At 38.5% G+C, this 27,420-nt stretch overlaps 1 protein-coding gene across 3 annotated transcripts in view; it reads left to right on the forward strand.

Annotated features, from left to right (window-relative positions):
- Positions 1 to 27,420, forward strand: part of LOC137249306 (uncharacterized) — a 768,906-nt gene that overhangs the window by 146,141 nt on the left and 595,345 nt on the right. For all 3 annotated transcript variants that reach the window (XM_067780647.1, XM_067780651.1, XM_067780648.1), the window contains exon 4: positions 9,916 to 10,025. The gene's annotated coding sequence lies outside the window, so the exon portion shown is untranslated. The remainder of the gene's footprint in view (positions 1 to 9,915; positions 10,026 to 27,420) is intronic.

The following is a 27,420-nucleotide window of genomic DNA, read 5'->3' on the forward strand; positions in this document are numbered from 1 at the left end:
TATGACCAAATTTACTAGCCATCTCCCGGATAAGTTCCGCATCCACACCCATCTCGAGGGTATGTCTGGTAAGGTGTACCGGAAAATCATCACTCTGGCTTCATCTTCATTTCACAAGGCATACAACCTTCGTGCGGCATGTCCTTGAAGGACATGCTCTTGGTATTAGTCATCACACTCCTCATAAATCTAGGGCGTTGATAAGACAATCTACTATATATTTGTGAAAGTATGTCTGTATGTATGTTTGTACCTGCAGCCTAAACCGCAGAATAGAATCGAACGAAATTTTGCCATTACATACCCTGAGTGCGTCAATCTATGGTAGGCTATATAAAAAAAGTTTTCGACAAGGGGGCGTGGCACCTCCCATACAGCTGGAATTTTTCGTAGTCAATATATCTGAAAGTATTAAGGCTAGACGACTGAAATTAGGCGAGTGGTTATATGAGACCAATCCCTACCCCCTCCAGAAAAACTGGGTATAATGAAAAAGGGGGCGTGGCACCTCCCATACAACTGGAATTTTTCGTTGTCAATATATCTGAAAGTATTAAAGCTAGACGACTGAAATTAGGTGAGGAGGTATATAAAACTAATCCCTACCCCCTCGGAAAAAATTGGGGATAGCGAAAAAGGGGCGTGGCATCTCCCATACAAATGGGGGTTGGAATCAGTCTAATATATTAGTTTATATAGCACTGCTTTTATTTATACCCGAACGACGTCGGGTACTCTGCTAGTTAAATAATATTGATAGTCATATGTAAGACCAACTGAACCTTAATCAGGTAATGCCACGCCTCATATTTTTAGAAATTTCACGTGTCCAACGCTTTTTTTAGTTGTCTAATCAACTTCCATGATTGATGAGGAGTGTGATGACGAGTGCCTAGGACCTACCTAATTATTTTCTAGCTTTTAGTATTATTATTACTTCATGTAAGTATTGTTTTCAATAAAACCGCTTAACTTAGACATTTTTTTAAAATTATTTTATTGATTATCATATCCGAAACACAACCAAGAATATTGTAACGATTTTACTTGCAAATCCTCTTATTTGCAATCCTCTGCTAAGTTCGAATCACTAAACTGTTGAATAAATAACTCCAATATTGAATAATGGAAAAATGGCCTTTATTAAAGTACTTCACAATAACACTTATACTTTGCTACTCGCTGGCTTAATAACCAAACTGACTGATAACTCAAATGAAACTCTACTATTGGCCGCCAGATCGCGTGCTTAATCAAACTGATTGATAGCTCAACTCAAACTGAATTACTTCTTACTCGCCTGCCCCGCTTTTATAGTTTACGCTGCATACTTCTAGGCTCTTCCATTTCCAGAACTTACCAACTATATTCGTGTGTGTATAGTTCTCATATAGTTTCTACTTGTTTACAATTGTCTACTTTTTGGCGCTTCTCAGATGTACAAGTTACGTTCCTTCGGATTAAGAGAACAAAAAAAAATATATTTTTAGTGGGACAGCATGTCCGCATTTATTGAAGTCCAGTATAAACTTAAAACTAGTGATTACAAGTAATTGGTTTTTATAGTTATAATTTGCTCACTCAACAAAAGTACTTAATATTAAATTGTTCATTTAAGAATGTTTTTTATTTCATGTAGCAGACGCAATAGTTAAAGTGCTTTGCAATCATTTCCTGTTTACCAGATTTTGGCTATTACTGTTGATGCGACGATTATTGACTTTGGTCAAAATCGGTGCATGTGTTAAATCAGCAATTATTGCGTAAAAATTAATAAAGCTCGTGTTACCTAATTGGAACGCGATTTCCTGTTTATTAGTTTTAGCTATTCTTGATGCGGCGATTATTGACTTTAGTCAAAAATCGGTACAAGTGTCAAGTCAGCTATTGTTGGGTGAAAATTAACAAAGCTCGTGTTAACTCTTCCCCTCTTAAGTCGATTGCCCTCAATCGGCACAAATTTTACAAAGAGAAAAAAAAATAAAATAAAAATCATATAGTAACTTGCAAATATGGGTTTTTAGGTACGTCTGCAACACGTTCCGTAGTTACGTGGAACTTTTTTTTATTTTTATTGTAGAAAATTAGAGTGGCCATAACGATAATGGTAATAATTATTATGTTGGTACTTATGCTAATTACATGTTTTGTTATATTATCTTTTACTAGCAACTGAATGTCGCTTTTATGCTCTAGATGGCTTACATATAAAGTCTCAAGTTTTAGATTTAGATTTGTTTCGTTACTATCTTTGATATTGGTTATTAAGTTCGGTAGAACAAATGTATCGTAACTTCTTAGGTTTAGATTGCTGTAGGTTATGTTGTATATTACAATTTTACAGTTTTCAAATTTTATTAGGAATGTGCCTTTTTGCATGAATTTTAGTTTATTGCAATCGTGAGATATATTTCCATTAAAGTGTTTTAGTATTAATATTCCTGGTTCAATTTCTACAACTGCGGGTTTCGTTAAATATTTCAATTTACATTGAGCTTCCCTGAATTCTAAAATGTTAATAAGACATTCGTCATTTTTTTTGATCAAATTTTTCTCAAAGTTATTTTTTACATCTGAACTGTATATGTAATTTTTATCATCCACGAGTACTTCATACTCATTTAGTACAATTGACTTGTTTGAGGCGTTGGGAAGGGGTTCGAATCTTATTTTGGATAGGATGTTTGTGGAAAATTGCGGGATGAGTAGGGTGAGTATAATAATATTCTCTTGAAAGATGACAGCGACCTTGATATTCCTATAACTGTCGTAGTCCTTGATTAGGTCCAGTTCAGTTTGAGTCATTATGTCGGTAGGGACTATACCTAGTTTACTAGAAAATATGATCTGTTCTATATCGTTTATGTGATTTCTTAAGAGTGTTATGTCATTGTTAATCCTGTACGTATGTTCGATGAACTGAACTTCGTCTTCTAATGTTTGTATTTTGTTTAACGTGGAATGCCGAAATGTACCTAATTAGTCGCTTATAAGAGCTTGTTGCCTATTTATATGGGTTGTAATATTGTCTATCTGTTGTGTCAAGAAACTGTTAAACCGCGTTATATTGATTGCATTGTCCGTGATTGTCCGTTCATTATTGTGTACCTGATCTAGCGCGTTTTTGATCTCTCGTTCGTCGTCACTGTCCATAGAACCTGCTATGAATTTCAAGCCTTTACCCAGTACGTTAATTAGTCCTCGCTTGGTTTTTGTGTGTGGGCGCAACCTATCTATTTTTGCTCTTAGTAGCAGAAAATTTTCGTTGATGGACTCCAAAACTTGCGTGTCTTCAAAGGAAGTTGTCTTTAGAATTTTTATGTTGTCCGTGATACGTAATATCGTGTCCTCGTATGTGGTTAAGTTGATAAAATGTAGTACCTTGTCGTTATGGTTAATCGTCTTTAGTTCTCCTGTCTTGATTGGTACATATCCGTTGTTGCTCGTTAAGTCCTGCACACTAATTTGTTGGCTTTTGACACCAAGCACGAGTGTCCAGAGGAAGACTGTCGTTAGTAGCATTTTTCTGTGGAAGTTAGGGTAATTGGTTTAGCATTGTCTAATGTTTTTCTTGTGAACTATCCTGCCTGACTTTGTTTTAATGGTTGTGTTAAGGTTCTCTGCTACAATTTCTTTCTTATACCTAGCTGATAACTTATTTCCTAATCTCCTATTTATTTTTACGAATATAACGTCTCCTTCTGAAAAGGTTTTCGGGGTTTGTCTATCTTTATTGTGATAGCAAAGATCCTGCTGTTGTTTTTTCTGTAATTTCTCTTTGATTTCCTGCCTATCTTTCTCTAGGAGGTCGGGGTCGCTACTAATTCTTCTCCCAAAAAATATTTCAATTGGTTTTTTTCCTGTCGTAGAATGCGCCGAGTAATTATACTCTTTAACGGATTTTTCTAATAATTCACTGAAGGATCGGTGGCTTTTCTCCACTTGTAGACAGCGCATTATTTCCTGTAGGGTGGAGTGAAAGCGTTCGACTTGCCCGTTCGAACAACTAGTATATGGAGGTGTTCGATATATTTCTGTACCGAATTCGTTGTTAATCATGAAGTTTATAGATTCTGAGTTGAAGGATCTCTCATTGTCCATTACTATTGTTTCTGGTACTAAGGCAAATAGGATATCCCTTATTGGTTGCCTTATGTCTTCGGCTGCTTTGGATCGAATAACCTTTGCTACTGCATATTTGGAAAATTTATCCACAGCTGTTAGAATTAGTTGTTTACCCATTATTAATATGTCCATATGGACTATTTGGCCTGGAAATTGTGGAATAGGTGTAGCTTGTATTTGAGGTTTTGGTGGATTACGCTCGTATTTATTTTCTTTGCATGTAACGCACGATTTGATAATTTTTTTAATTTTATTTGTCATTCCGGGAAAGTAATACCTTTCCAGAATTTGTGTTTTATTTTCTTTACTATTCCTGTGGGCTCTATTGTGTGTTCTAATAATAATTTCCTCCTGCTCTTTTTCATCTGTTACGTTCTGAACCTCTACCTGTGTAAACCTGATGCGATATTTGCTGAAATGTATTGGGTATAATTCCTGTATTTTTACCATTATGGGTTCCTCCGTTTTAATGCAGTTTATTACTGATGGGTTGAGGTATCTCTTGAGGATTGAGATAAGCGATTGATGGGAGAATTCTGGTTCTTTAATTATATGCTGATGGTATGTTGGGAATATTATTTTAAATTGGTAAGAGGAAACTTCGTCGTTTTTAAGAAATATTTGATTTTTGAAAGCGTTAATAGGTACTTCGACACTATATATTAGATTGTGAGATGAACTGTCGTCTGAATTTGTTGCCATAGACAAAGTGTTAACCTGTGTTTCATTATGGGGTATTCTTGATAGGGCGTCGGCCACTACATTTTGTTTGCCTGGCTTATAAAATATCTCGTAAGAGTATTCCTCGAGAGCTGCCTTCCATCTTTTCATTTTTGAGTTGTTATTTTTATTGCTAAGTGCATATGTGAGCGGCTGGTGGTCGGTAAAAATTTCCACCTTGGCCGATCCATACAAAAAATTTCTAAATGAGTTTAAGGCCCAGATTATGGCTAACATTTCTTTCTCGTTAGCTGCGTAATGTTCCTCCGCCTTACTTAAGGTTCTTGAAATGAAAGCCAATGGCTTAGAATCTTGGGATAGAACGGCTCCAAGAGCAAATTTGGAGGCGTCTGTTACTAGCTGAAAGCTTTTATTGTAATCGGGATATGCAAGTACGATATCCTCGGAGGTAAGCGAGAGTTTTATATTGTTGAAGGCTCTTATGGCATCTTCATTCAAACTTATATTGACTTTCGAAGATTTATTTTTGGATATTCTGCCTTCTTCCCCTCTTAGAAGAGATGTTAGGGGTTTTGCTAACTTTGCGTAGTCTTTTATGAATCTACGATAATATCCTGACATGCCAAGGAAACTTCGAAGCTCTTTTAAAGTTGTGGGTTGCGGAAAATTTGCAATTGCTTCGACCTTCGCGGGATTTGTTCTAACACCGTTTGGAGATATAACATATCCCATGAACTCAACTTCTTTCTTAAAAAAATTACACTTGTCCAACTGGACTTTCATATTGGCCTCTTCTAGGGTTGCAAATATTTTCCTAATGTGATTGAGGTGTTCATCCTCAGTTTTACTGAAAATGATTATGTCATCGATATAGACGTAGCAGTACTTTGCTATATGCTCGCGAAGTATGTCGTCTAAGGCTCGTTGGAAAATAGCGGGAGCGTTTTTAAGCCCGAATGGCAAACGAGTAAATTCGTATTTGCCACCTTTTATTGAGAATGCGGTTTTTTCGATGTCAGATTCCTTTAGAGGAATCTGGTGAAATCCGCTTTTCAAGTCTAAAACGGAGAAAAATTTACTTTCTCCAAGGTTTGAAATTACTTCCGATATTTCGGGTATAGGGTATTTATCAGCCATTGTAACTGAATTCAATTTTCTATAGTCTATGACCATGCGATACTGTTTATTACCTTCTGAGTCTGGTTTTTTAGGTACGATCCATACGGGTGAATTATACGGGGATCGGGATGGCCTTATGATACCATCATTCAGTAATTTCTTTACTTGTGATTCTATCTCGCCTTTTAGCGATGCTGGGTACGGATAGAATTTTGAATATACAGGGGAGTCAGTTTGTGTTCTGATCTGTCCCATAACCTTCGTAGTGTAAGTAAGCTTTTCGTCCGGTTCGGAGAAAAGATTGGGATATGTATTCACAATATCCTTCATACTATTTATTTGTTTGGGAGATAAGCCCTCCTCTTTTATATTTATTGCGTTGACGTTGTGCGAAGCCTGCTGCTTAAGCCTGACCATACGGTTATTTTTTAAAACCATTTTGTTTTCTGCGGTATATATTACTGCTCCTAGTGCCCTAAGTGTGTCGTTTCTCAAAATGGCATCGAATGATTTTAATAAGGGCAATAGGTAGAATTTAATTTTTTCCTCTGTGTTAAAGAGGTTCACATAAGTGTGTTCCGTTATCTTAACATCTCCTGCAATTGATTTTGCATGGAAAGGTTTTTTGTTTTGAATTCGCTTCTTTGCTAAATTCGGTTTTACGTAATTTTTGCTGGAGCCTGTGTCCAGCAGGAATTTTAGGATACTTCCGCTCTCCGTCTTTACTTCAATGTATGGAAGCGAAGAGCTAATTATCCTAAAAAATTGACATTATTGTATTCAGCGTCTTCATCTTCGACCTCGTCTTTGTATTGGTTATCTTCACTTGCCGTATCTATATGAAACGTCCTTTGGTTTTTGGTGGGTGGCTGGTTGTTGACCGATTGTGGAGGTCTTTTACCCTGAAACTGATTCTGAGGTGGTTTGTTCATATAATTAATGCGCCGTGAATGTATGCTCTGCTCTACTTCCATTGGCTCCGGTTTTGGTTGAGGTTTCGGTGGCCTTGGAGGAGTACTCGTATCCTGAATTTGGTTGGAGAACTGTGGTTTGTCCTTCCATCTTGGTTGATTGGTTTGTGGCTCGTGAGCTAATTGTGGATAGAAAGACTGCTGTTGGGAGGGATACTTTCCCGCATTTGGATATCCTTTTTTAACATTTTGTGCATGATTTGTTCTGTAGTTTTGATTGTCTAATTTCATACATAGGTGAAGGGCCTGTGGAAGGTCAGCGGGTTCTCGAATGCCCAGTAATCGTGGTAAGTCCCCATTTAGACCCCTAATGAAAGTGTCAAGTGCCTTATCCCTATATGATTGCGTCATCATGCGCAGAAATTCGCCACTCATTTCCATACATCCTAATTTATTGAGAATTAACGAAAGGTATTTGTAAACCTGTTGGTAGAAGTCGGCAATGCTCCTGTTACCCTGCACTAGAGTGGTTAATTGATATTCCAAAGTGGAGATATCTCTCTTGTCTGCATAATGCATTGTTAGGCATTTGGTAATTGCCGACCAATCCAATGGCGTATTATACGATTCCAGTGCCGTATCAGCATTTCCCGTTATTTTTTTCCTAATCACGCTAAGGATTCCGTAATACTTCGGAGTTCCCTTTAGCGGTTCGTAAATACTTAATATCCGATCTACACTTTTTTTCCATGAATTGAACTCACCAGGACGACCGGAAAAATCTTTTAGGCACTTAACCACGTCCGGAATTTTATCTAAATCTCCTAAGTTACCCCGATGCCTATCTTCAGTTGTTTGGTCTATTGCCGAACTGAGAAATGCGTTGGGATTGAGAGTGGCCTGTACTACACTTGGTCCTTGTTGTTGCAAAACATCTGTCGCAATATTAATTATTAGGGCCCTTAGGTCTTCTATGCTTAACTGTTGTCTATCATTTGATGCCTGAGGGGCGGTAGGATTTTGGGAAAGGACTTGAGGACGGATTAAGTTATTAGGGTTTGCCATTTCGATATTAATGACTACCACTACTTTTTATTTATATCCTTCTTTCTAGTTAAATATGTTCTTCTTTCCTATTATTATATAAAATTAGCTGTATAAGCTTATTCTAAGTTTTAGGTATAGTAAAAAAATTATGCTTTCCTTGCTCACCTTTGCTCGTAAATGTTGCAAATGTCGAAACTGATGAGGGTATGAAGATGTTGTTGTTGTTGCGAATAATTTTAGCAATCTCAAATGTTCCTTGCTCACCTTTGCTCGTAAATGTTGCAGATGTCGAAACCGATGAGGTTATTAAGATGTTGTTATTGTTGCGAATAATTTTAGCAATCTCAAATGTTCCCTGCTAACCTTTGCTCGTAAATGTCGCAAATGCCGAAACTGATGAGGGTATGAAGATGTTGTGGTTGTTGCGAATAATTTTAGCAATCCCAAATGTGTTGCTGTCCTGCGCACGGATTTATTCCACTTCTCCTATGCCGCTCTGGATATGGTGCTTTGCGTTTGGCCGTTCACTAGCGGTGCTATCGTAAAGTATGAACTTCTTTAATGCCGCTCTGGGTATGTTACTTTGCGTTTGGCCGTTCACTAGCGGTGCTATCGTAAGGTATGAACTTCTTTTATGCCGCTCTGGGTATGTTACTTTGCGTTTGGCTGTTCACTAGCGGTGCTATCGTGAATATTCCACCGCTTTTGCTTCCCTGATTTTAGGGAGGTATTTATTATTTCTTTACTAAATCGATCACTATCACTGACACTTTTTAATATTTTGTTTTTTTTATATAGCTCGGGCTGGTACGTGGTACCACCGGTTCGTGTTGCACTACTGGGGGACCGTCACTATAATCGCGAGTATCACGAGTCCTTATTTTTATGGGACTTCTTTTTTTCGACGACGCGAATCCTTACTTGTTTGTTTTCAGGATTTTTTCCGCGATTTTTGGCTCGGGCGCCAGTTACGTTCCTTCGGATTAAGAGAACAAAAAAAATATATTTTTAGTGGGACAGCATGTCCGCATTTATTGAAGTCCAGTATAAACTTAAAACTAGTGATTACAAGTAATTGGTTTTTATAGTTATAATTTGCTCACTCAACAAAAGTACTTAATATTAAATTGTTCATTTAAGAATGTTTTTTATTTCATGTAGCAGACGCAATAGTTAAAGTGCTTTGCAATCATTTCCTGTTTACCAGATTTTGGCTATTACTGTTGATGCGACGATTATTGACTTTGGTCAAAATCGGTGCATGTTTTAAATCAGCAATTATTGCGTAAAAATTAATAAAGCTCGTGTTACCTAATTGGAACGCGATTTCCTGTTTATTAGTTTTAGCTATTGTTGATGCGGCGATTATTGACTTTAGTCAAAAATCGGTACAAGTGTCAAGTCAGCTATTGTTGGGTGAAAATTGACAAAGCTCGTGTTAACTTACATATGTGAGTTTGTAGTTTAAGCTGGAGACATTGGTGCTTTATCGGTAACCGTATCGGTAACCTTTTAACAGCTGATTCGACCAACCTTATGAGAATCAATGCAATCGATTATTGGTGCCGCTAAGGTCGTAACCGTATCGTAGCCAACCAATTGAGTTTTGGTCTACCGTCGTAACGATAAACAGCTGATTACGTTAGGGATACGGATACAGCGATACGACATACGGCACCAATGACTCCGGCTTTACAGTCTCCCGCACACACATAAGCGTATAAGTAAATTAATCTCATCTCTCGCTGCCTTGTATGTAAATGTTGCTCGTCGGAATGTGTACATATGTGTAGACGCAATTATTGATTCGTTTATGTAGATACATAATGATTGAATTATTGATGTGAATTCACGTCACTGCTTAGCATCGGCCTGGAGATGGCAGCACTCCTTAGTTTTGCTAATATTCGTAACAATATGTATTTTGTATGGAAAATTGAGTTCAATAAGGGCTTTAATATGTAAAACTTGACTAATTAACTCATTAATGCTCTATGTGAAATTGGTATTAAACTTTTTTTGTGTCTTTCAGGTAAACCTTCGAACAAGAAATTTAAATCAGTTGATAATATAAATACGAGTATTGGAAAAGTGTGCACTAACGGCTTAGAGCTTAAACTATTATTAAATGACACCAAAAAGGTAAAAATCTTATTTTATAAGTATTTATGTATATAGATATACAATATTCAAACATTCGTACCTCAGTTTTAAGTCCTCGAACTCCAAAGTATTTTGATGTCACTTCTACCGGACTGTATGTAATATTTGTTCCAAATATGAGCCTAATCGGAGCACAAATACGATTTTTTTGAATATCTCAATACCTGCGCCACCTAGTGGCGATTGTTTTTCATCGGTCACTTTCTATTCACGTATGTATTATGTGTTCCAAATATGAGCCAAATCAGACCACAAATACGATTTTTTGAAATATTTCAAGTCATGCGCCACCTATCGGAGTTTTTTTCTTATTATTGCATTGCCATCGGGTTCTGAACTTTATTCCAAGTTTGAAGCTTGTAGCTTATCGGGGGGTTACTTAAATTTTAATTACAAAATTCATGTCGGCCGGCCGGCCTGTCAAGTCAAGCTAAATAAAGCTGTTTAAAAACTGTTCCAGTCAGTCTCACGTCTAGTGTATTTGCAAACTCTCAAGGATATCGATATCACGTTCATCTACACATTTGTCCATTTATCCATTTACTTGCAGCACATTGTGTGACAATTTAAAACCAACAGCAACAACAACAGAAAAGCAAATACACCATCTAACATAAGTTTTATAAATCATATAACATAACACTATAAATGAGTTCCGTTGCTATTTATATGCAATGTTGTTGTTAGAAGAGTTGTTTTGTTGTAGCCATTTGGTGCATGATGGCATGCCGTGTAAAGGAAGAAGCGACCAGAAAAACGCATACAGCAGCAAAAGAATCGTACGAATAAAAAGTGTGACATAAAAATTCGATCAAGTTAAGTGAATTGCTATCCGCAAGCACACGCACACACAAACCCATGCTCTCACATTTAGAGGCTTTCCAGTGTCTTGCTTTCCAGTGCCTCGGAAAGCTCATTAAGGAGATGAAGGAGTTTGTAGGAAGTGGAAAACGCACCATTAACCAAAACCTTCGGGATTTGGTCAAGGCTATTGCGATCTCCTACGAGCAAGCCACGGATGCGCTCAAGAAGACGAGTAATTCTTGCTGGGAAGTGAAGCAGTCACAGATTACCCCATCTCTGGCACAAAGCGTGCAACAGAAGTCTACAAAACGTGGCCGTGAGTGCGCATCCGGGGGTACGCCATCGCCGCAGGTGCGACCAAAGAAGAAGAAGAACGCGCAAAAGACCTCAGAAGTCGTGAACGCACCAACGAAGGAAGTAACAGAGTTAGTGAAAGAACCAGAAAAAGGAGGAGCTTGGGCGACGATTAAAAAGCAAAAGCGCCCGAAGCAGAGACCAGCCCGCCCCGACGCAATCCTGATCAAAAGCTCAGGCGATTGCTCATACGCGGATATCCTTAAAGCGGTTAAAAATGAAGAGTCACTGAGAGAAATGAACACAATGGTTCGTAAGATCCGCAAGACTGCTAAAGGAGAACTCCTCTTCCAACTCAGTAGGCAGTCGGACAATGACACTGCGAAACTTGAAGCAGCTGTAGGACAAGCTCTCTCAGGGAAAGCTGATGTCAAGTCCCTCAAGGAGGAGTCTCTGTGCGAAATACGCGATATAGACGAAGTAACGACGGTTGAAGAGGTCTGCCAGGCGCTGAACACACAGCTTGCAGGTTTCAATGCTAAGCCGTCTTGTGTGCGATCCTTGCGCAAAGCGTACGGCGGTACGCAGACTGCGACTATGTCTTTACCCACCGAGTTAGTTCGGGAACTTACGAGAAGTGGTAAAGTCCGAATCGGATAGGTCATATGCCGAGTCCGAGCAAAAGTTCAGCCGAAACGATGCTTTAACTGTCTCGAGTTCGGACACAGCAAGAAACTGCGGCACCGAATCCAATCTCAAAGGCGTTTGCTTTAAGTGCGTGGGCCAAGGGCACGCGGCGAAATCATGCACTAACGCGCTTAAGTGCTTATTGTGCGCTAGAAGAGGGCTCAGCTGCACAGACCATCACACTAGTGGCTATAAGTGCCCAGTATATAAAGAAGCGGTCCAGAAACAAAGACCTTTATGAGATTATTGCAACTTAATCTTAACCATTGTGAAGCAGCCCAGGACCTTCTGGCACAAACAGTTTTGGAGTTGAAGATTGACTTAGCACTTCTTAGTGAGCCCTACAGAGCGAAGACTGCGAATTGGATACAAGACGAATTGAGCAAGACTGCTATTTGGTCCTGCAGACATAATCCCTTATATGCGGAATTAATACTTAAGGAACGAGGATTCGTATGCGGTAAGATTGATGGCATTTACATTTACAGTTGCTATATACCACCTAGTACGCCGCTGGACGCGTTCGAAGAAATCGTCGGGAAAATAGCCATGGATGCGACGTTGCGGGAGCGTTTCGTCATCGCGGGAGACTTTAATGCATGGGCTATAGAGTGGGGCTCACAGAGAACATCTCCCAAAGGGAGGGCTCTGCTCGAAGCATTTGCATGCCTTGATGTAGCGCTCCTTAACGTGGGTGGGCAAAACACCTTCTTAAGAAATGGGTTCGGCTCCGTAATCAACATAACGTTTGTCAGCGCCAATCTCTACAGGTTGGCTGAGTGGAAAATCAGTGATTGCTATACCCAAAGCGATCACTCAGCGATTGTGGTGGACATCAACCTCGAGGGGGGAGGGCGACCCACTATACAGCCACCCCTAAAAAACAGAGGTTGGAATATCAATACTTTCGACCCCGACATATTCAAGCTAATGTTGACAACAGTCGAACATAGAGGAAGTGCTAACGACATGGCGAATAAATTAATGGCGGATATTAGAGCAGCATGCGATGCGTCAATGGCTAGAAAGACCAAGCGCAAACAACATTGTTCCACATTTTGGTGGAACGAGCGCATACACTCCCTAAGGAGAGAGTGTATTCAGGCTAGGAGGCGCTATCAACGAGCCAGAGGGAGACCGGAATTTCTAGAGTGCAGAGCTACCTACAAAAGAGCGCGACTCGCACTTAAGAGAGCAATAAAAGATAGTAAGCGCGAATGCTTTCTCAAGCTTTGCGATGACGTCGAGAATGACCCTTGGGGCACAGCTTATAAATTGGTTTTTAAGAAATTGAAACAGCTGAAAAAGAAGTTGTTTGTTATAAAAAGCCAAGCGATGGCAGCGCACAAAATTACTTACATAACAAACTTATTTAATACTTATATACCTACACATAAACATACATATGTATATGCATAACATATAAGTATGTATTTGGGAAGTGGGTGTGAAGGTCATGGTATTCCAAGTGACAAATACTTTGTTGTTGACAATAGTTGCTTTTTTTTGCAAGGGAGCTTGAAAAAACGATTCAGCTAGCTTAGCAGTTTCATCTTGGGGGAATCATACAGGTGGTCTAATAAAATCAGCTAATTGATACCTTTTTTAGCTGCTTTGACTTTTCTACATCTAGCTCAGTACGTTTTTGGCACTACACATGAGCCATCATCCAGTGAGTTTTCTAGCTCCGCACAACGCTCAATTCTCCGTGAATGCTCGGCATCATTGGGAAATATTTGTACACATGAGTTGTGATAGGCAGATGTCCGCCTACCACACCGAAGACCCTGGGCTCACGCCCCGAGCAAAGCAACATTAAAATTTTAGAAACACGTTTTTTTCAATTAGAAGCAAATTTTTCTAAGCTGGGTCACCCCTCGACAGTGTTTGGCTAGCACTCCGAGTGTATTTGTGCCATGAAAAGCTCTCAGTGAAAACGCCTTGAAATGCCTTGCAGATGCCATTCGGAGTCGGCATTAAAGAAGTAGGCGCCGTCCTGCCAATTCGTAGGAAGAATTAAAAGGAGCACGACGCAAATTTGAAGAAAAGCTCGGCCTAAAATCTCTTCGGAGGCTATAGCGCCTAACATTTATTTTCATTAAACCGGATGAGCAGGTGGCTAGGGCTAAACGGTATGATAGAAAGAAGAAGAAGCACATTGAATTTCATTGCCCTAAAATAATTCGGGAGTACAACATCCATATGGGAGGGGGGGGGGGGGGGGTGGGTGAGGCGTTGACCTTATGGATGGTTTAATGGGACGGTATCATATAAGAGCCAAGACACATGATGCAATGACTCGTCCTTTTTATCACTTCATTGATATGGCTGCAACAAACGCTTACATTCTATATCGTCGAATTCACACGGAGAAGTTGTATAACTCCAGTTATGTGTTCCCTGAAAAAGGGAAAATAATAAAGCTACCTCAATTGCGAGAACAGATGGCTGCTGGTCTTGTGTTGTACACTCAGATTCGTTCGGTGGGTCGCTACCTTCAACATCTTCAGGAAATCAAACCGCTCTTCGTAAGTGGAGGAAGAAAAGCTGTTAATCCAGTTGATAACTTTTTCATGTCATTTTCGCAAAATTAGTTTAAACTTAGCCTAACCGAATACTGAAAAACCAGTCCTAGGAAGTTAACTTTAATAACAATTACACCAAAATATTTGAACCAAACAAATATCCTACTTTTGCATAATGAAATATCATGAATCTATGCCCAATTAAGAGCCTGCACATAAAATATTGTTACGAATATTAGCAAAACTAAGGAGTGCTGCCAGCTCTAAGCCGATGCTAAGCAGTGACGTGAATGCACATCAATAATTCAATCATCATGTATCTACATAAACGAAACAATAACTGCGTCTACATATATGTACCATGTACGTGTACGAGCAGCAGAGAGTCAATGCACAAATACATGCATATATCTGAGATACTCCTATAAGTATGCAATGAGAAAAACTATAAAATTGTGCAATTGTACTTACAGCTGAGAAGTTTGAGAGCTGCTGGACTAGTAGATTCTGGAAGCGACTAGAAGATGCGAATGTTAAAAACAAAGAGTATAAAAGGCGACAGATGTAGAGGCGCTGTAATTCAGTTTGATTTGAGTTGTCAAGCAGTTTCGACTAAGACGCTATCTAGCGAGCAAGAGCAGTATTATTTTGAATAGTAGAGTTTCATTTGAGCTATCAATCAGTTTGGTTATTAAGCAAGCTATTCGTTGCACAGGTTGAGTGTTATTGTGAAATACTTTAATAATGGCCATTTTGCATTATTACAAATTGGAGTTATTTATTCAACAGTTTAGTGATTCGAACTTAGCAGAGGATTGCAAATAAGAGGATTTGCAAGTAAATTCGTTACAATATATATATTGGTTTTATTGCAAATTACAAATAGATTATTCACAGATATGCAAAGGACGCTATTGCTATCAAACGTTCACTCGACTCTAAGGATACTGTACTTAGTAAAATGTCATTGGATTTAATGCACAAACATTAGCAAAATGTAATGACACGAAATGAGCGCAAACGAAGTCAATTCGTCTAATTACCGTGTGCATATGCACCTAAAAGTAGACCACGCAAAATAAATTAACAACTTTTTTTTTGCGCAAATTTTTTTTTGTGTATGCAGAATCTTAAAATTTATGTAGAGAGCCACTTTCTGTTTACGTAAAACACAAACAAGCTGCAAACTCATTTGCGCTTTAATCTCGTTTGTTCCTTCTCTTGGCTGGCTGCTGCTTCGATCGTTAGTTCTTGTGCTGTGACCACGGTTGCCAAACCATGTTTTTATTTGAAACCAAAATTGATGGAAAAACAAACCAAACTTTTGTTTTATTTTTTTAGTACACAGATAATTGAGCAACTCACAAGGGTGTCGTATTCGTTGTATTCATTTTGTTCGCATAACGGTACCACGTAACGGCATAAACTAATCGAGATAGATATATACTGCTATATATCAAGATAATCTGGGCGAGAAAGGAAATTCATTCAGCCATGTCCGTCCGTCTGTCCGTAAACACGATAACTTGAGTAAATTTTGAGGTATCTTAATGAAATTTGGTATGTACGGTCCTGCGCACTCATCTTAGATCGTCCACTTTTCCGATATCGAGAATTACGAAAAACCGAAAAAGTGCGATAATTCATTACCAATTCAAGTCTTAAAAGTTCGTATTGAGTGACAACGGATCACATTTAATTCGGCTCGAAGTCCTGGAATTCCTTGATTTCTTTACATAGGATTTCTTTGTAAAAATTTTGAAAGTCTTACTTTTCGTTTGACACTTCGATATGTATCGGTATGCTATGGCCGCGTCCCAATGGCATTTCTCTTGTACATGAGTTTTGATGCAAAAGCGAACATCGTCACAATCGCGCAAGATGTTGCGTTGTAAATATACAAGAACTTCAGACTTAGCAGTAGTAACTTTTCGGCTTTATAAACATTCGCAATACACAAGTAAAATACTTCCTAACATATTTGGTCTCCTATTCATTTGTTAAAATGCAATTTCAGCCAAAACAGATGTAAAATTCTTCTTCTTATGCTTTGCTTGCAACAAAAGTTGGAAGTTTGGCTACTTTTTCATGTCATTTCCGCTCCCCGTGCAAATGCATGCAATCAACGCACCTGTCACCGCACGATACTGCATAAAAGTTGTATGTGACGGGTATTTAAATGGAAATTTACATATATGCGGGCTAATGAAATTCGATTGCATTCAACAGCGCGTTTAATGAAGCAAATTATGTGGGTAATGTTTTGCGTTTTTACCTCCGTGAAAAAGGACCAAAATTGTAAAGAAAAAGAATGGAGCCAGCGGACGTAACGGAATTTGCAGCAATTTTTGCTTAAAAAGAGCAATGTGGCAACCTTGGCTGTGGAATACGAAAGCAGCCGCATTACCGTCACTCATACGCCATGTAAGCCATTGCTAAAAATTAATAACAACGCAATATATTTACTTAATATTTACAGAGTAGCGTGTTCATGCTACAATGTTGCAACGGTACTTGCTTGCACCGTTATGTGCTTGACTGCCTGCAACCAAGCAACCGAAACTGCAACGTAAAATCCTCAAGTGACATTTTTGTCAGCTTTTTGCGGCTTTGCGACAGTCATTTTTCTTTGCAGCATTTTGTAATTTTTGTGACAAAAAAAATACAAATTTTTAACATTTTTAAACCAGGGTTCAGAGAATGTTTGAAATATAATTTTTTTTTTCACAAATTATTCTTTATAGCAAACACTTGCTTCGAATTTTTTTGTTCTTATCATTCCCAAATATTTGAAATTTATTGAAATATTTATACAGCTGGAGTACAGGTTCAACTACTATCACAAATAAAAATTTAAAAAATTTGAATTTTTTGAGTAAGCAATTTTTGAAATTTTTTTTATTTACCTTTTCATTTGGAATACGAGTTAATTGAAAAAAAAAACATTTGTTTTCGTTCTCCAAAGAGTTTCCTTCATAGATCATACATAAAAATCTTTTACAAGGTGTTTTGTGTGAACTAGTGTTTGGAATGGGCAGAGTTTCACATATTGACAAAACAAAATTAGTGCAATACAATGCAGACACAAATTTGTCCAAGTATCTTCGTTTTGAAATAGAATTAAAAGGACATCTCTTGGGAAACATAAAAAGCCATTATGAAGCAGTTCATAAACATCATTTTGGTACTAATTTCATCGAAACAGATCTGGTAAGAAGGCGTCAATTAACGATGGCACCATTAAAGTTAAGCAGGGAGGAGTTTTGGAACTGCTGCGTTGGATTAGTAACAATTAAAAACATACCCTTTAGAATTTTTGACGATGAAAAATACTTTAAGAGATTGCTTCAGCCATATAGCGACACCTACTCTTTAACTATCAATTCTTTGCATGGAAAGTATTTACTGAGCATATAAGCTTGTGTGCTACTAAAATAAAAACCCAATTAAGACATATTTTAAAAGATAGAACTATAAGTCTTAAAATAGATGTGACAAGCGGAATGGGTAATAGAATATTAGGAATAAACGTTCAATACATAAAAGATTATAAAATTATGATCCATACAATTGGTATGATTCAATTACGATAAAGGCATGGCTCAAGTTTCATCAAGGATGAAATATCAAAGTGCTTAGATAGTTAGGGAATATGCCTAAAACATATATATTCCACAACCACTGATAATGGATCCAACATGATCAAGGCATCCAAACTCTTGCTTCGCGATGTAGAAGAAATGCAAAATGAGTTCGTGGACTATGCTCATTTAATTTTTTTGACTTTTTCTACTTTCATTTTTAAGGTTTTTTTCATGACTCACTAAAAAAATGTTCATATGTATACTCTGTCCGACCCAAAAATGTCCACTAAAAACGTTAGCGATAACAGTTTTTTGAAAAAAAAAAAAATTATTTTTGAACGTTTTTGGCGGACATTTTTGGGTGGGACAGGGTATACATGAAAATTTTACAATCAAATAAAAATTTTTTTAGTAGATCATGAAAAAAACCTTAAAACTCAAAGTCGAAAAAAAGTCAAGAAAATAAAATTTCGCAGGCTCGAAAATTATTTTTTCGGGTATGCGTAGTCGAACTTTTTTTCCTGAGACCAAATCCTATCGAAAAATCGATGGCGCGATATCGGTTAACTTTCGTCCATACAAATCGACCCACCCTAATGTATATTTCTTCATAATTATTATCCTTCGCAACTAATTATAGCGGTTATAAATAAAGCCGGGTGACGAAACCAAAATTCGTTTATTTACATTATCTTCTCCTTTACTTACTTACTTAATTGGCGCTTAACCGTCTAAACGGTTATGGCCGTCCAACAAGGCGCGCCAGTCGCTCCTTCGCTCCGCCAACCGGCGCCAATTGGTCACACCAAGGGAGTTTAAATCGTTTTCCACCTGGTCCTTCCAACGGAGTGGGGGCCGCCCTCTACCTCTGCTTCCATAGGCGGGTTCCGATAGAAACACTTTCCTGGCCGGAGCATCATCTTTCATTCGCATAACATGGCCTAGCCAGCGCAGCCGCTGCGTTTTAATTCGCTGGACTATGTTGATGTCTGCGTATAGCTCGTACAGCTCATCATTAAATCTTCTTCGGTACTCGCCATCGCCAACGCGTAGAGGTCCATAAATCTTTCGAAGAACTTTTCTCTCGAACACTCCCAAAGCCGCTTCATCTGCTGTTGTCATGGTCCATGCTTCTGCCCCATATAGCAGGACGGGTACGATAAGTGACTTGTAGAGTATGATTTTCGTTCGCCGAGAGAGGACTTTACTTTTCAATTGCCTACCTAGTCCAAAGTAGCATTTATTGGCAAGATTGATTCTTCGCTGGATTTCAGTGCTGATGTTGTTGCTAATGTTGATGCTGGTTCCCAAATAAACGAAGTCTTTTACTATTTCGAAATTATGGCTGCCAACAGTAGCGTGGTTGCCAAGGCGCATATGCGCTGACTCTTTGCTCGATGACAGCAGGTACTTCGTTTTGTCCTCATTCACCATCAAACCCATCTTTACCGCTTCTTTTTCCAGCTTGGAGTAAGCAGAACTAACAGCGCGGGTGTTTAGGCCGATGATATCAATGTCATCAGCATATGCCAGTAATTGCACGCTTTTATAGTATATTGTTCCAGTGCGGTTAAGTTCTGCAGCTAGTATAATTTTCTCCAGCATCAAATTAAAGAAATCACACGATAGGGGGTCACCCTGTCTGAAACCTCGTTTAGTTTCGAACGGCTCGGAGAGGTCCTTCCCAATTCTGACTGAGCTGATGGTGTTGCTCAACGTCATTTTGCACAGCCGTATAAGTTTTGCGGGGAAACCAAATTCAGACATAGCGGCATATAGGCAGCTCCTTTTCGTGCTGTCGAAGGCGGCTTTAAAATCGACGAAGAGGTGATGTGTGTCGATTCTCTTTTCACGGGTTTTTTCCAAGATTTGGCGCATTGTGAAAATCTGGTCGATGGTAGATTTACCAGGTCTGAAGCCGCACTGATAAGGTCCAATCAGCCGGTTCACGGTTGGCTTCAATCTTTCGCACAATACACTTGAAAGGACCTTATATGCGATATTAAGAAGGCTGATTCCACGATAGTTGGTGCATTTTGCAGTATCCCCCTTCTTGTGGACTGGGCAAAGAACACTTAGATTCCAACCGTCGGGCATGCTTTCGTCCGCCCATATTTTGCTAAGAAGCTGCTGCATGCGCCTTACCAACTCCTCGCCGCCGAACTTGAATAGCTCCGCAGGCAATCCATCAGCGCCCACGGCCTTGTTGTTTTTCAATGTGGTTATTGCTATTCTAACTTCGTCATAATCGGGCGGGGGGACATATATTCCATCATCATCGATTGCGGGATCGGGTTCTTCATCTCTGCGCGGTGAATTGCTGCCTCCATTTAGGAGAGCAGAGAAGTGTTCCCTCCATAATCTAAGCACTCTCTGGACATCAGTTACAAGGTCGCCGTTTTCATTCCTACAGGAGTTTGCCCCGGTCTTAAAACCTTCCGTCTGTCGCCGTATTTTTTGGTAGAATTTTCGGGCGTTATTCCTGGTGGCTAGCAGCTCAAGCTCCTCGCACTCACGCCTTTCTGCTTCTGCTTTTTTCTTCCTGAAAAGGCGTCTCGCTTCCCTTTTCAACTCACGATAGCGTTCACAGACTCCTCTTGTCGCGCTCGCTTTTAACGTAGCCCTGTAGGCAGCGTCTTTTCTTTCGGTTGCAACGCGGCATTCTTCATCATACCAGTTGTTTTTTCGTGGCCGCCGGTAACCAATTTTTTCCTCGGCGGCAGTATGAAGTGCTTTGGAGATATGCTCCCACTGCTCCTGTATTCCTTCAGGATGAGTTGTGCCCTCAGAGAGCAGGTGCGAGAGTCGAGTTGCGAAATCATTGGCAGTCTGTTGTGATTGAAGCTTTTCGACGTCTAGCTTTCCTTGTGTTTTTTGTTCCTTGTTTTTAGCCGCGTTGAGGCGGGTGCGTATTTTGGCTGCAACGAGATAATGGTCCGAATCGATGTTAGGTCCTCGGATCGTTCGCACATCTAAAACACTGGAGGCATGCCGTCCGTCTATCACAACGTGATCGATCTGATTGCGAGTATTTCGATCAGGAGACAGCCATGTAGCTTGATGTATCTTTTTATGCATGAACCTCGTGCTTGATATGACCATGTTTCGAGCACCGGCAAAGTCAATCAGCCTCAGTCCGTTAGGAGAAGTTTCATTGTGTAGGCTGAACTTTCCGACTGTAGGGCCAAAAACACCTTCTTTGCCCACCCTGGCGTTAAAGTCGCCAAGCACGACTTTTATATCATGACGGGGGCAGCGCTCGTATGTGCGTTCTAATCGTTCATAAAAAGTGTCTTTCACCTCACCGTCTTTCTCCTCTGTCGGCGCATGGGCGCAGATGAATGATATATTAAAAAATTTTGCTTTTATTCGAATAGCGGCGAGACGCTCGTCCACAGGCGTGAACGCCAGCACTTGGCGACAAAGTCTCTCTCCCACCACGAATCCGACGCCGAAACTGCGCTTATTCGCATGGCCACTCCAATATATGTCACAATTTTTGATCTTCTTTCTTCCTTGCTTCGTCCAACGCATTTCTTGGATGGCGGTGATGTCAGATTTTGCTTTGACGAGGACATCAACCAGCCGGGCATCTGCACCAATCCCATTCAGGGAGCGGACGTTCCAGGTGCATGCCCTCAATTCATTGTCCTTCAAACGTTTGCCATGGTCGTCATCAATAGAGAGTGTATTTATCCGAGGCTTGTTGTTATATTTCATTGGAGTATGGTTTTACGTGACGGGTCCCAAGCCCAGCGCACAACCCGCTCAGCGGGGGTGAAAATATTAATTGGCACGTTTATATAGCGAGCCGCTTGCTCCAAGACAGACGCCCGCTTGCAGCCGCACCTAGAGGTGTACAGACGCTGCCGATGAAATCTCCCCCGGCTAGCCCTTAAACCGATTATGTCAGAGTGGCCTAGCCAGGTTGTCGCCTTCTCACATTAGCTCACCGCTAAACGGGTGTTTAGCGGCTACCCAGAGGATACTTGGCCGCAAGCGACCGGCAGTAGTGAGCTGCTTGAACCGCATGCAAAAGAATCGCTCTGGCCATTCCCAGGTGAATGGCGGTCAGAAGCTTTCCCCACTTTCGTGGACTTCTACACACGGCCCCACCCTCATTCATTCATTTTATTCATTATTATCCTGTGCAATCTTAAATTTATACAATTTATAAAACAGAAGTATACTTATATATATAAAATTAGCAAAAGATAACAGTTAATGGTGTTTAGTGTCCAAATAACAGGACAGAGATAACACCATTTCTTTAAATAACTATAAATCTATGTTGTACATTGTGGGGTGCAATACAAAATCTATGTAATGAAGAAAAAATATTTACAGAAGTTGAAGAATTAAACAAATTCCAATTTAAAAGTGTGCTTACTACGAAAGAATTATACAGAGGTAGTGAAAGACAAAAAATATAATGAAAATACTAGTAATTATATTATATTATATTATATTATATTAATTAATTATAAAATTTGTTAAATTTAAAATTTTTTAAAGGGAAATACTTTACGTAACAGGCCGCAACAGAACTTCTATATCATCATGATTCAAACAAAGGAGCCATAATTTCACCTCCTTCAAGAAAACGGATAGTCTCATAATGCTTTGTATTGCTTCGGGAAGCTTATTTAAAACCATGCAGGACACTATTGTGTAGAAGTTGCGAAACAGGGTGGTACGAGAAGCAGGAACTACAATATTTGAATGTGAGCTGCTTCTTAGCCTTTGTGGGGGGTATATTGGACTACGTAGATACCCACACCTCATAAAAAATATTTTTAAAACTTTATAGAAATACAAGTGCCTCACAGGCAGAATATTTAACCGTTTAAAAAGGTTCATAGTGTGTGTGTATTGTTTACATTAGAAAACCAACGGTACCATGGCATCGCCATCGCAGCCTTTCCTACTAAGGGCCCGGCCGCTTCATATGCTTGTCACAGCATCTTTACGTTCGTCAAGGATCATTCGAACTAAAAGAACTCTGTAATACACGCGTCACTTTATAAAACAAAGCACTTATGCCCTTACAGGCGCTCATTGTGGTGAACAGTAGGCGAGTATTTCGGAGTGGACTCATAGAAGCTCAGCTAAAATCTGAATCTCCACACCTTTAGGTTATCGTGTCTCAAAAATAGGTTGCTTATGTTCCTCATGGCGCAGGATCGAGAACGCAATAGGCCCCCACAACACATATATCTGCTGAAATGCCTATGATAAATAGGGGGAATGTTTGCTTAAAAATGTATAAAAGAAAAATCATTCAGTTGTATAAATGAAATGGAAGCAGACTATTTGTCAAAATTGTATAAAGGCATAATTGAATATAAAAAAAAATTGTTTTTCCGAATTTATAGAATATTTAATTATTCGTCAGTAATAAATGAAAACAAATGTTTGTTTTAAACTTGATTCGCAGACGGTATAAAAAATGAAATGAATGAATTTTAACTCTTTGTAAAAGAATTTTCCTGAACCCTGTTTTAAACGTGTGTTCGCATAACATTTGAGTGTGTGACAAACGAATAAGCTCTATCGCAACAGCATTGTGGAATGTTTCGTGAAAAAGGTTAAATGTTTTAGATAAAAAGCTTGTTGGGGTTCTCTTGTTTTTGCAGTAAAATTAAATATTTCAAATATCAAATTATTATTTTGTTGGTTTTTATCATAAAAGCAAAGTTTTAAGTTACCGTAAAAAACAATTTTAAAAATCTGTTTTTTTTTTGTATTAGTTACTTCAAAGGGTGAGACGCGGTTGTTAAGCGAGATTCTCTGAGTTTGTAACTCGTTTATTTTTCTGAGGGGCTGCCATTTAGTAGACATGGACACGGACTATATGGCTACTCCTATGAAAATGGCCTATACATTCATCTTTCCGTTTTATCCCCTTATCATTACTTCGTTATTGTTCGAAATGAGCGAAGCAGGTTGAGCTAGTCGGTCCTAATTGGTTACGCTCCGGAACAGAAAATATTTCTATCAACACCCGTGTTTGGCAACAGAGGAATGTGCAGATCACCACAGGGTTGGTTGGAATAGAAGGAGGAATACTGGATCTCCTTGGTGCGCGCAGCAATGCCAACATGGACTAGAAGGTTAAGCGCCAAATAATGATGGCAATGATAGACAAGTGTACAACATTATTTTACGTAGCTCTACGTTAGTTTTCATTTTTGACGTTGTGGAAAGCTTGACTTCAGCAGCTAATATATTGTAACGAATTCTGTGAAATTCCTGATAATTATACACCTTCTGCTAGCGTACGAATCGCTGAACTGTCGAATAAATAACTCCAATATTCAGTATTGCAAAATGGTTTTTATTAGACTACTCTGGGAGTAGTACTTTACAATTATACTTCACTAAGAGCGTGTTTAAATCAAAGTGATTACTGGTTCCTCAGCTTGCGCTGCTTTTATACTCTCGGTTACCTCGTACGCCAATTTCTCCTAAGGTCTAGACGTTTAACGATCATGTGTTCTAGAACAGCTGCACCTCATGTACATAAGTGTGGCTGCTTGTTGTTTTTGTTGTTGTGATTATTTACTAACAGCATACTGGTGCTAATATTCACCACAATATTTTTAAAAATTTCATGAAACGCCTATTCAAAAATAATTAATTGAAAGCTGACTGTGTCATTACTAAAAAAACTTAAAGGGGTACTCTAAATTTGCAGAAGTTTCTGTATGATGTTTAGATTATTTTTAATTGTAACATTAATTTTATGTTTTATATATCTTAGTAGTCGACCGCATTGTGTCTGTGTCGACTTTAATCCAAATAAATTAAAAATTAAAATTAAAACATGATTTATTCAGGAATTTAACCAATTCCATTGCGGCTTAAATTTGCCTCTAAAATCGCCTAATCCAATGTCTGAAGGTCGCTTTGTCATAAACAATGTTTGCCCCCGGGCTTATAATTCGCAATTTCGTGACGGCAATATTCGTATTCGTAAAAAGTATTTGTATCCTAAATTTTCAAATCACTCCAATCATGACAGATAAAAATTTGTTTTCACTTTTTGTGGCATTGCCTTATTAATGTATTGCCATTAACTTCAAACGCACCGAACGAGCATCATTTGCTTAGAACTTATTTACCTCTAAATTTTGAGTGTTGGCTAATGACATAATAAGCAAGAAAAAAACATGCATAGTAAAAGGCGAGAAAATGAATTGTAAAAACTGATAAAGCGAAAAGATTTATTTGTAATATGTTTATGACGAAAACGATTGCTCATACTTACATACAACAAAAAATACAAGAAATTACGAAGCGAATTTATGAATGGCAATTGCGGTCGATAATTTCAGTTGGCGCATGGTAGATGAGAATAATTGAGTCGGCAATTAGCAGGAAGTTGACTATGAACAAACAAAAACAAAAAAAATAGATGGTCACTATGTGTAGGTGAAAAAGTAATACTAAACTTTCACAATCATTCTCGAAACACTAATCATTTGATAATTACACTGTAGAACACTCGGCTGGTTATTGAGGCTAACCAATTTTTTCAAGAGATTGATTGCTGAGTAAAAAAGTAACTTCCCCGCTTTTCTAAGCTATCCTCCTATATTCGAAATTGGACCTTTATCTTCGAAACAACAAAAAAGTTGATGAATTTCTAATGCCACACTTGTAATCCCATGCATTTTAGTGATCTGAGTCCGAAGCCGCTGTCAGAATTGGCCTAGCAGGTTCCGTTTCGGGCTATAACCTGATATCGGATTCGGACTTAGCGCATCAAAATGCATGAGAATAATATAAGCCGCATCTCCATGTACGCCAAATTTATTTTTTTCCTTTAGTTCTGTAATTTTTATACCCAGCTGTACTTGTACATAGGGTATTATAAGTTTGATTGTATAACGGTTGGTTGTACACGTATAAAGGAATCGAGATAGATATATCATATATCAAAATCATCAGTATCGCCAAAAAAATTTTATTTAGTCAAGTCTGTGCGTCCGTTAACACGATAAATTCAGCCAATATTGAGATACTTCACCAAATTCGGTATATGGGCTTATCTGGACTCAGAATAGATTGGTATTCAAAATTAGCGAAATCAGACGATAACCACGCCCACTTTTCTGTTATCAAAAATTTTGAAAAAAAAAAAAAGATAACTAAAAAACAATACCGCTAAGCTAATGAAATTTGGTAGGTGGATTGGTTTTATGACGCAGAACACAAATTTCAATAAATTTTGGAATGTGGGCGTGACATCACCCACATTTAGAAGAAGAAAATTTGGAAGTTAAACAAGCCGTTAAAGATATCATATTGAAATTTTTTATATAGACTGAGTGAAGATAATCAAAATCGGTTAAGACCACGCCCACTTTTCCTAAATGTCTAACCCTAACAAATTTTGCAATAACTCTATGTAGTTACATTTGACATTTTTAAAATGGGCGTAACCCGCCTCTTTTCTTGTTACTCTTTCCAAAATGCTCTGCTAATCCGAACTAAATTTGACATACACATTTTTTTCATAGCTACAACTGTAAAACCGCATTTTTACCCGCTCAAGTTTATTAGTATCCTTTTTGCTTCTTTTGAACGAAAATGAGTTCGGAATAGAACCATATATATATTATTGTGCAGCCTTATAACACTATTAACCACACAAAGCAAACAACAACAGCGTTTCTAGTGCACAGCTGGGTATGCAATGTTCGGTTTCACCCGAACTTAGACTTTCTTACTTGTTAGTTTATATTTTTGTTTCGAAGATTCAGCATTTTGAACTTTTTTGGAAGAAAAAAAATTATGCAGTTCAAATAAGAAAAAAAGGCAAACCACACCTGAATTTTTAGTTAACTAAACACAATAAATAAATTAGCATAAGTCCAATTTCCAAAGCGAATATCCATGTTTTGGGGGCTTACTTCGAAAAACAACGATATCACTTTTTTGCTTATGGACCAATCTTTTCAAAAACTTTGTTTTGTCCAATATCCAGCCGAACGTTGTTCAGTATATGAAATTAGACTTATACCGGACGACTAGCGCGAGAAGCTAAATACATTATTTTCGAACTCATATTCATATTTATTGAGTCAATGGCAGAAACCTTACTGACTAGATTTACAAGTTTGCAAATTAACTTAAAACTAAGCAACTAAAATTAATTAATTCAAGGATGAGATAAATTTTCTCGATAGTAAGACTCAATCCGTAACTTAAACAAAGGCCTGGGCATTGCAAAGTCAAGATTTAGCATTCTGGAAATTTTATTAAACTCTTCGAGACCTCTTGTGAGAGGGGCAAAGCTAAGGTAATTGGTTCTCAGAACTTCACCGTAGAATATATTATGAGAGCGTAGAGATCTACTAGGAACTAGAAAATTTAACTGCTCCAACAGAGCTGAGCAATCAATAGTACCAGAGATAATATCGTAAATAAACATTAAATGTTGTACTGAGCGTCTGACATGCAGTGGCATAACAT

The sequence above is a fragment of the Eurosta solidaginis genome, chromosome 4 (assembly GCF_040869045.1).
Source record: "Eurosta solidaginis isolate ZX-2024a chromosome 4, ASM4086904v1, whole genome shotgun sequence".
In the NCBI taxonomy this organism is placed as follows: Eukaryota; Metazoa; Arthropoda; class Insecta; order Diptera; family Tephritidae; genus Eurosta; species Eurosta solidaginis.